Source organism: Entelurus aequoreus, linkage group LG22, assembly GCF_033978785.1.
Source record: "Entelurus aequoreus isolate RoL-2023_Sb linkage group LG22, RoL_Eaeq_v1.1, whole genome shotgun sequence".
Taxonomy (NCBI): Eukaryota; Metazoa; Chordata; class Actinopteri; order Syngnathiformes; family Syngnathidae; genus Entelurus; species Entelurus aequoreus.
The window spans coordinates 18,473,972-18,484,335 of NC_084752.1; the positions used below are offsets into that span (position 1 = coordinate 18,473,972).

Below are 10,364 nucleotides of genomic sequence, written 5' to 3' on the forward strand. Positions count from 1 at the left end.
AATATCAGGCAGGCTTTTGATTGATTGATTTAAACTTTTATTAGTAGATTGCACAGTGCAGTACATATTCTGTGCAATTGACCACTAAATGGTAACACCCGAATAAGTTTTTCAACTTGTTTAAGTCGGGGTCCACTTAAATTGATTCATGATACAGATATACACTATCATCATAATACAGTCATCACACAAGATAATCATCAGAGTATATATATTGAATTATTTACATTATTTACAATCCGGGTGTGGGATGTGGAGGGGGGGGGGTTAGGTTTGGTTGATATCGACACTTCAGTCATCAACAATTGCATCATCAGAGAAATGGACATTGGAACAGTGCAGGACTGATTTGGTAGGATATGTACAGCAAGTAGTGGACATAGTAAGAGAGAGAGAGATCAGAAAGCATAAGAATAAGTAGGAATAAGTATCTACATTTGATTATTTACATTTGATTATTTACAATCCGGAGAGGTAGGATGTGGAAGCGAGGGTGTTAGTTTAGGGTTGAAGTTGCCTGGAGGTGTTCTTTTAGTGTGGTTTTGAAGGAGGATAGAGATGCCCTTTCTTTTACACCTGTTGGGAGTGCATTCCACATTGATGTGGCATAGAAGGAGAATGAGTTAAGACCTTTGTTAGATCGGAATCTGGGTTTAACGTGGTTAGTGGAGCTCCCCCTGGTGTTGTGGTTATGGCGGTCATTTACGTTAAGGAAGTAGTTTGACATGTACTTCGGTATCAGGGAGGTGTAGCAGATTTTATAGACTAGGCTCAGTGCAAGTTGTTTTACTCTGTCCTCCACCCTGAGCCAGCACCACTTTGGAGAAGTGAGTAAGAGTGAGGTGTGATCTGGGGTGGAGGTCTAGAAGTAATCTGACTAGCTTGTTCTGGGATGTCTGGAGTCTAGATTTGAGGGTTTTGGAGGTGCTAGGGTACCAAGAGGTGCATGCATAATCGAAAAAGGGTTGAACGAGAGTTCCCGCTAGAATCTTCATGGTGCTTTTGTTGACCAGAGAGGAGATTCTGTAGAGAAATCTCATTCGTTGGTTGACCTTTTTGATTACCTTGGTTGCCGTTTTATCACAGGAAAGATTAGCCTCTAGAATGGAACCTAGGTAGGTGACCTCATCTTTCCTGGTGATAACAATGTCACCCACTTTTATAGTGAAGTCATTGACTTTCTTAAGGTTGATGTGGGACCCAAATAGGATGGATTCCGTTTTACCCAAGTGTATGGATAGCTTGTTGTCAGCGAGCCAGGTGCAAATACTAAGGAGTTCAGCACTGAGGATTTTCTCCACCTGTGACTTGTCCTTGTCTGATACCAGCAGGGCCGAGTCATCCGCAAACAAGAACAATTCACAGTTGCATGCCGACGACAAGTTGTTTATGTATATTAGGAACAGTAAAGGCCCTAATATACTGCCTTGGGGGACTCCACAGCTCACTGAGAGGGGGGGGGGGGGGGGGGAGAGACACGGTGCCGTTCACCTGTACCACCTGTTTCCTTCCCTCCATGTAAGATTGCATCCAGCTCCATGAGGTTTTATCAAATCCGATTGCTCTGAGCTTATCCAACAGTATAGCGTGGTTAACGGTGTCAAAGGCCTTCTGAAGGTCCAGCATGACCATGCCGCAGTATTTGCCCTCGTCCACCTCATGTTTGATGTGGTCGGTCAGATAGAGAAGGCATGTGTCAGTAGAGTGGTTAGTTCTGAAGCCGGATTGGAATTTGTACATGAGTTTATTAGTGGCAAGGTAACTATCGACCTGTTCATAAACTATTTTCTCCATTACTTTCGAAATGGAACTGAGAATAGAAACAGGTCGGTAGTTGCCAGGTTCCAATTTGCTTCCTTTTTTAAAGAGGGGAGTTACTCTTGCTATCTTGAAATCTTTTGGTACTTGGCCTTGTGTAATTGAGAGGTTAATTATGTGTGTGATGATTGGGGCAATGGTGGTGGCAGAGTCCCTGAGGAATCTGGAGGGGATATTGTAGGCAGTGTATGTGCACAAAACTCCACACTTGTACCAGGGTGTTGGGTTTCTGGTTCACACTATAAAATGGGTATGTGCATTATTATTAAAATGTAGTGGTTGCAAACACCTAACAAAAGTCATAAAACCAAAATCAACACCTACCCAGTAGCTAGCAGGTCTGCTCACCAAACACTCAAAGTCAGGCTTTGGGGCAAAGGGAAGGCCGCAGGGCTTCCTCTCTTATTTATAGCCTCCCCAGGGTCCTAAAGGGCTCCCAGTTCTAGCACCCTCTACCTGTCACACTATGTTATCTTTGGTCATGTAATGCCATGCCATGCATTGCCATGCTATGCTATGCTATGCTATGCTATGTTATGTTATGTTATGTTATGTTATGTTATGTTATGTTATGTTATGTTATGTTATGTAATTCTATGCTATGCTATCTTATGTTATTTTATGTTGAAGTGAAGTGAAGTTTCTCTAGTGACTCAAAGCGCTTTACATAGTGAAACCCAATATCTAAGTTACATTTAAACCAGTGTGGGTGGCACTGGGAGCAGGTGGGTAAAGTGTCTTGCCCAAGGACACAACGGCAGAGACTCGGATGGTGGAAGCGGGGATCAAACCTGGAACCCTCAAGTTGCTGGCACGGTCACTCTTACCAACCGAGCTGTACCGGCCCAATGTTATGTTATGCTACGCTTTTTTGTGCTGTAAAATGATTGTTTTTTAATTACAATAATCACACTTTTGCATTTTTATTAATCGCGATTAATCACGGTAAATTACTTGCAAACATAATTTAAATTAACTTTAAAAACAAAACAAACACTATTTCAATACAAAAGCAATTTTATGGTCAGAATGTCATATAGAAACATTTTTTAAACGGTTAAAAACATGAGTGCTCGTCATTTAGCATACTTGCCAACCCTCCCGATTTTCCCGGGAGACTCCCGAACTTCAGTGTCCCTCCCGAAAATCTCCCGGGGCGACCATTCTCCCGAATTTCTCCTGATTTCCACCTGGACATTGGGGGCGTGCCTTACAGGCACTGCCTTTAGCTTAGTCTACAACCTGTCGTCGCGCCCGCTTTTCCTCCATACAAACAGCGTGCCGGCCCAGTCACATTATAAATGCGGCTTTAACGCACACACAAGGGAATGCAAGGCAGACTTGATCAACAGCCATACAGGTCACACTGAGGGTGGCCGTATAAACAACTTTAACACTGTTACAAATATGCGCCACACTGTGAACCCACACCAAAAAAGAATGACAAACACATTTCGGGAGAACATCCGAACCGTAACACAACATAAACACAACAGAACAAATACCCAGAATCCCTTGCAGCACTAACTCTTCCGGGACGCTACAATATACACCCCCCGCTACCACCAAACCACGCCCCCCCCAACCGCGCCCACCTCAACCCCGCCCCCCCATCTCAACACCCCCCCCACCCCGCATCTCCCGAATTCGTAGGTCTCAAGGTTGGCAAGTATGCATTTAGTTGCTCAAAACTTGTTAACAGTTTCATCTGAAGTCCCGTCAGGGTGTTATTTGAAGTGAAATTTCACATTTTAAATTATACACTGACTGTATAACAACACACACCTTTCAGGTAACCAGTGCTATGCTATGCTATGCTGGCTAGGTTAGGCTAAGCTAAGCTATGTTATGTTATGTTATGTTATGTTATGTTATGTTATGCTATGCTATGCTATGTTATGTTATGTTATGTTATTTTATGTTACGTTATGTTTTTATGTTAAGTTATGTTATGTTATGTTATGTTATGTTATGTTATGCTATGCTATGCTATGCTATGCTATGCTATGCTATGCTACGCTACGCTACGTTACGTTACGTTACGTTACGTTACGTTACGTTACGTTACGTTACGTTACGTTACGCTATGTTATGTTATGTTATGTTATGTTATGTTATGTTATGTTATGTTATGTTATGTTATGTTATGTTATGTTATATTACGTTACGTTACGTTATGTTCATAGATAAGTGTGTTTGTATGACCATACATTTCTGATAAACATCTGTTTGACTTACTGACATTTGTCCTTATAGAATCAGAAGTTAACATTTCTTGGAAACTCACTGACTGAGTTTAAACTTTGACTCCGGGTTGACTTCTTTCGGTATGGCTCCAGTTAATATCGCACTAATTGATTAGTATCGGCCACACACCAAAGGCAGACAAACAACCTGCAGAAGATGAGTGAGGTAACCTGCAGTCATTAAGTGGATTAACCCATTTGGATGAGTCCATCTGTCTACTGTTACAACACAGAAATACACACACACACACACACAAGCACGCACACACACGGACACAAAGACACCTTTACACAAGCTTGTAAGCAAATCTTCTCTCGATGACCTGCCGTGTGGCTTTGTGTGACACAACACCCACCCCACACACACACACACACACACACACACACACACACACACACACACACACACACACACACACACACACACACACACACCATGTACGTTGCTGCAGCTTGTCACGGTGGCCTCCACCTCACATGCAGGAAAAACACGCAAACACTAATCTGTGATTAGTCGTTGGACGTTATAGTCACATGAGTGCACTGCAGACGCACACACACACACACACACACACACACACACGCACACACACAGTGAGGTGGAGACATGACTTCAGACTACGGTTGCCCGGACGTGACTTCACTCAACACCCACTTAATTAGGTGCTCACCTAATGAGATCTAATCTTTCCCATTCTGAGGTATTACTCCAACAATACATCGGTGATTGCGTTTGAAGTGGCGTGGACGTGCACGGCATCGTGCTTCTTTTCAAAGTATTACAAACACCACAATGCCATGCATTCATCCTCTTGGGAAATGTGAGAAGCTGGAGCCTATCCCAGTTCACTTTGGACAAAAGGTGTGCGAAGCTGCGCGGACTAGTCACCTGTCATTCACAGGACATATATAGACAATATATGGATAATAATATAATAATAATAATTATTATTATTATTATATTTACTATATGGACACTTAAGAGTCTCAAATTAGCCTATAGACTCATTTTTGGCAAGCATGTCAATTAAAAATGAGTTTAAAGTTCATTGTGTTAGTGTGCCTTATATTGTGTCTGAACCCTTGCCCTTGTTTACATATGCACTACATCAGGGGTCCCCAAACTTTTTGACTCGGGGGCCGCATTGGGTTAAAACAATTTGGCCGGGGGACGGGCTGTATATATATATATATATATATATATATATATATATATATATATATATATATATATATATATATATATATATATATATATATATATATATATATATATATATATATATGTATATATATATATATATATATATATATATATATATATATATATATATATATATATATATATATATTTATATATATATATATATATATATATATCCATCCATCCATCCATTTTCTACTGCTTGTCCCTTTTGGGGTAGCGGGGGGTCGCTGGAGCCTATCTCAGCTACAATCGGGCGGAAGGCAGGGTACACCCTGGACAAGTCGCCATCTCATCGCACGGCCAACACAGATAGACAGACAACATTCACACTCACATTCACACACTATATATACATATATATATATATATATATATATATATATATATATATATATATATATATATATATATATATATATATATATATATATATATATATATATATATATTGGATATACTGTATATAGCGCACTTTCCGTGCGCGCGATGATGTCACGTTATCGATGAGAAAATGCATTTTTAGACAATATGATTTGTCTGAGCGGCTAGGAGACATTGTGAGTAGCAAGCGGTACAAAGTGGATAAGAAAAGACAGAATTTTTTTAATTTTTATTTTATTTTATTTTTTATTTATTTCTATTTGGGACTTCCCGCGGGCCTGATTTTGGACGCTGACGGGCCGGATCCGGCCCGCAGGCCGTAGTTTGGGGACCCCTGCACTACATACTTCCGGCGTGGGCGATACTGCAAATGATGGTGTTGATTCGATACCAGGTACCATCTATTAGTGCCAATAATGATAACGTCAATATCCATCATTTTTCAAGCTCACTGAATGATATTATCTATAATTTGTTGATTATGATTTTATCATCAAATTTTAAAAACAGGGTAAGGATTTTAGGCACACTACATTTTTTTTATATGTGAACAAATAATTTGACAGCTTGTGAACACGATCAACAACGTTACAACATGAACAAAATAACACTAACAACAAAAATACACTGATGTATGTGGAAATAAACACACTGTAGAAAACAACTGAAAATATCGATTACTTTCAGTATTTGGATCGATCACACATCAGTAATGACATGTTCTAGACATGTCTCACAGATTAGGCTAAAGTCATAGGAAAAAGCTGTCCCACCACTCTGGTCGCTTTGGTGTAGAACACATTAAAGCCTTCTACAGAAAGCTAGGAGTATCCAACTATGATTTCAAATTAGAAATGGTCACAGCTGATGAGGTGTTTAAAAAATTGAGCGCGCTCCACCCTAACAAGGCCACCGGCCTTGATAATATTCCCTCCAGATTCCTCAGGGACTCTGCCTCCATCATTGCCCCGATCATCACGCACATAATAAACCTATCAATTACACAAGGCCAAGTACCAAAAGATTTTAAGATAGCAAGAGTAACTTTAAAAAAGGAAGCAAATTGGAACCTGGCAACTACCGACCTGTTTCTGTTCTCAGTTCCATTTCGAAAGTAATGGAGAAAATAGTTTATGAACAGGTCGATAGTTACCTTGCTACTAATAAACTCATGTACAAATTCCAATCCGGCTTCAGAACTAACCACTCCACTGACACATGCCTTCTCTATCTGACCGACCACATTAAACATGAGGTGGACGCGGGCAAATACTGCGGCATGGTCATTCTGGACTTTCAGAAGGCCTTTGACACCGTTAACCACGCTATACTGTTGGATAAGCTCAGAGCAATCGGATTTAACAAAACCTCATGGAGCTGGATGCAATCTTACTTGGAGGGGAGGGAGCAGGTGGTAGAGGTGAACGGCACCGTGTCCCCCCCCCCCCTCTCGGTGAGCTGTGGAGTCCCCCAAGGCAGTATATTGGGACCTTTACTGTTCCTAATATACATAAACGACATGTCATCGGCATGCGACTGTGAATTGTTTTTGTTTGCGGATGACTCTGCCCTGCTGGTATCCGGCAAGGACAAGTCACAGGTGGAGAAAATCCTCAGTGCTGAGCTCTGTAGAACTTGCACCTGGCTCGCTGACAACAAGCTATCCATACACTTGGGTAAAACAGAATCCATCCTGTTTGGGTCCCACATCAACCTTAAGAAAGTCAATGACTTCACCATAAAAGTGGGTGACATGGTTATCACCAGGAAAGATGAGGTCACCTACCTAGGTTCCATTCTAGAGGCTAACCTTTCCTGTGATAAAATGGCAACCACGGTAATCAGAAAGGTTAACCAACGAGCGAGATTTCTCTACAGAATCTCCTCTCTGGTCATCAAAAGCACCTTTAGGATTCTGGCGGGGACTCTCGTTCAACCCTTTTTCGATTACGCATGCACCTCCTGGTACCCTAGCACAAAACCCTCAAATCTAAACTCCAAACATCTCAGAACAAGCTAGTCAGGTTACTTCTAGACCTCCACCCCAGATCCCACCTCACTCCTACCCACTTCTCTAAAGTGGGCTGGCTCAAGGTGGAGGACAGAGTTAAACAACTTGCACTGAGCCTAGTCTATAAAATCTGCTACACCTCCCTGATACCGAAGTACATGTCAAACTACTTCCTTAACGTAAATGACCGCCATAACCACAACACCAGGGGGAGCTCCACTAACCACGTTAAACCCAGATTCCGATCTAACAAAGGTCTTAACTCATTCTCTTTCTATGCCACATCAATGTGGAATGCGCTCCCAACAGGTATAAAAAAAAGGGCATCTCTATCCTCCTTCAAAACCGCAATAAAAGTTCACCTCCAGGCAGCTACAACCCTAAACTAACACCCTCCCCGGATTGCTAATAATCAAATGTAAACAATCAAATGCAGATACTTTTTATTATGCCTTCTGATCTCTCTCTCTCTCTCTCTCTCTCTCTCTCTCTCTCTCTCTCTCTCTCTCTCTCTCTCTCTCTCTCTCTCTCTCTATGTCCACTACTTGCTGTCCATATCCTACCCCCCCCCCCACCCCCCCTCCACACCCCTGATTTTAAATAATGTAAATAATTCAATGTGATTATCTTGTGTGATGACTGTATTATGATGATAGTATATATGATAGTATATATCTGTATCATGAATCAATTTAAGTGGACCCCGACTTAAACAAGTTGAAAAACTTATTCGGGTGTTACCATTTAGTGGTCAATTGTACGGAATATGTACTTCACTGTGCAACCTACTAATAAAAGTCTCAATCAATCAATCAAAAAGCCACACAAGGGCAGATTGCGCCCTCTGGTGGGCAATGTTTTTCCCTGCTGGTAAAGCGGAATGATTGTGACGTCACTATCTTTCGGGCACAGACGGTCACGTGACAATTTGCTTTTTGGAAGGGACAAGCAAAAGTGTAAAACACTGTTTTGGATGTTTTAAACTCTCGCCATGCAGCATAAATTGATTAAATGTGAGTCTTCCATGTTAGCTTCAATAAGATACACCTCTTATAATGTTCATATTTGTGTGGAAGAAGCACAAACTTACTGTTTTTAATACTTAATAATTGTACAGTTTGAACGCACTTTGCCATGCAATAGAGTGAGATGGTGAGCTTGTACTTTGGGCTTGGGCTGGAGAATGAAAAAAAAAAAAAAAGGATAAACAACACACTTTTATTTATTTTTTTAAATTTCTAAAACAACATTTTGTAATGGATTATTATTTTTTAATAATCTAGTCCTTTGGTTACGCAAGTGGCGGTTGAAGCTTTTTTTTTTTTTGAAGATTTGGATCTTGGAGCAGGTTTGTCCAGTTTTATAGAGACACCAGTTCCACATGAGCAGCCGTCATATGTTTAATTGGTATCTTCAGTATAATCCTAGCACATGAATTTAGTGTAATAAAGTACAGCATGTATAAAGTACTTTGAAGCATGCAGTACACATTTAGCAATAGTGTGTGCTCAAGTTTATTTATTAGGCAACCACACAAAAAATTACTTTAAAAAATAAATAAAATCGATATCTATTTATATATATCTCTCTCTGTCTCTATCTCTCTCTATATACTGTATATATAGAGATAGATAGCCACACTTTGCTCTGATTACTCTTTCGCACACTCTTGGCATTCTCTCGATGAGCTTTAAGAGGTAGTCACCTGAAAGGGTTTTCACTTCACAGGTGTGCTTGAATTGATTGATTGATTGAAACTTTTATTAGTAGATTGCACAGTACAGTACATATTCCATACAATTGACCACTAAATGGTAACACCCGAATAAGTTTTCAACTTGTTTAAGTCGGGGTCCACGTAAATCAATTCATGGTAAAATTCATTGAAGCTCATCGAGAGAATGCCAAGAGTGTGCAAAACAGTAATTAGAGCAAAGGGTGGCTATTTTGAAGAAACTACAATATAAAACATGTTTTCAGTTATTTCACCTTTTTTTGTTAAGTACATAACTCCACATGTGATCATTCATAGTTTTGATGCCTTCAGTGACAATATACAATGTAAATAGTCATGAAAATTAAGAAAACACATTGAATGAGGTGTGTCCAAACGTTTGGCCTGTACTGTAATATATATATATATACACACACATATATATATATATATATATATATATATATATATATATATATATATATATATATATATATATATATATATATATATATATATATATATATATATATATATATATATATATATATGATTTTAAATGTAAACAAATTGTAAAAAAAATTGTTTGAAATATTTATTTTGTTGAAAATATATCATATAACATTTTTGTAGTTGTAAATATTTTTTGTTGTTTGTTTTCAGTTGCAAATCATTTATTTTTAGTTTCAAATAATTTTTTGGCTGCAAATACTTTTTGTATTGTAAATGTGTTTATTTGGGTTTCAAATGTTCTTTTGTTATGCTTGTTTTTTTTGGTTGCAAACGTTTTTGTTTACTTTTTTTTTTTACAAATAATTATTTTTTTAATGCAAAGCTTCCTTTGGTTGCAAATAATTTTTGGTTAAATGTAACGCTATAAATAACACCCATAAGAATGTCAGCCAACTAATTTGACAAATATGCATTATATCAACTGTACCTTAGTACTTTATTACGATGTCTACATTTGATGTTTTACCTGCAAGT

The 10,364-nt window shown here is 39.2% G+C and overlaps 2 protein-coding genes across 4 annotated transcripts in view; one reads left to right on the top strand and one right to left on the bottom strand.

The window, feature by feature from the left end:
- The window catches only part of lg22h22orf23 (linkage group 22 C22orf23 homolog), an 86,574-nt gene extending 84,383 nt beyond the window's left edge, over window positions 1-2,191 (bottom strand). For all 3 annotated transcript variants that reach the window (XM_062033400.1, XM_062033398.1, XM_062033395.1), the window contains exon 1: window positions 2,143-2,191. The gene's annotated coding sequence lies outside the window, so the exon portion shown is untranslated. The remainder of the gene's footprint in view (window positions 1-2,142) is intronic.
- Window positions 1-10,364, top strand: part of klf1 (Kruppel like factor 1 (erythroid)) — a 251,904-nt gene that overhangs the window by 61,106 nt on the left and 180,434 nt on the right. The window lies entirely within an intron of this gene.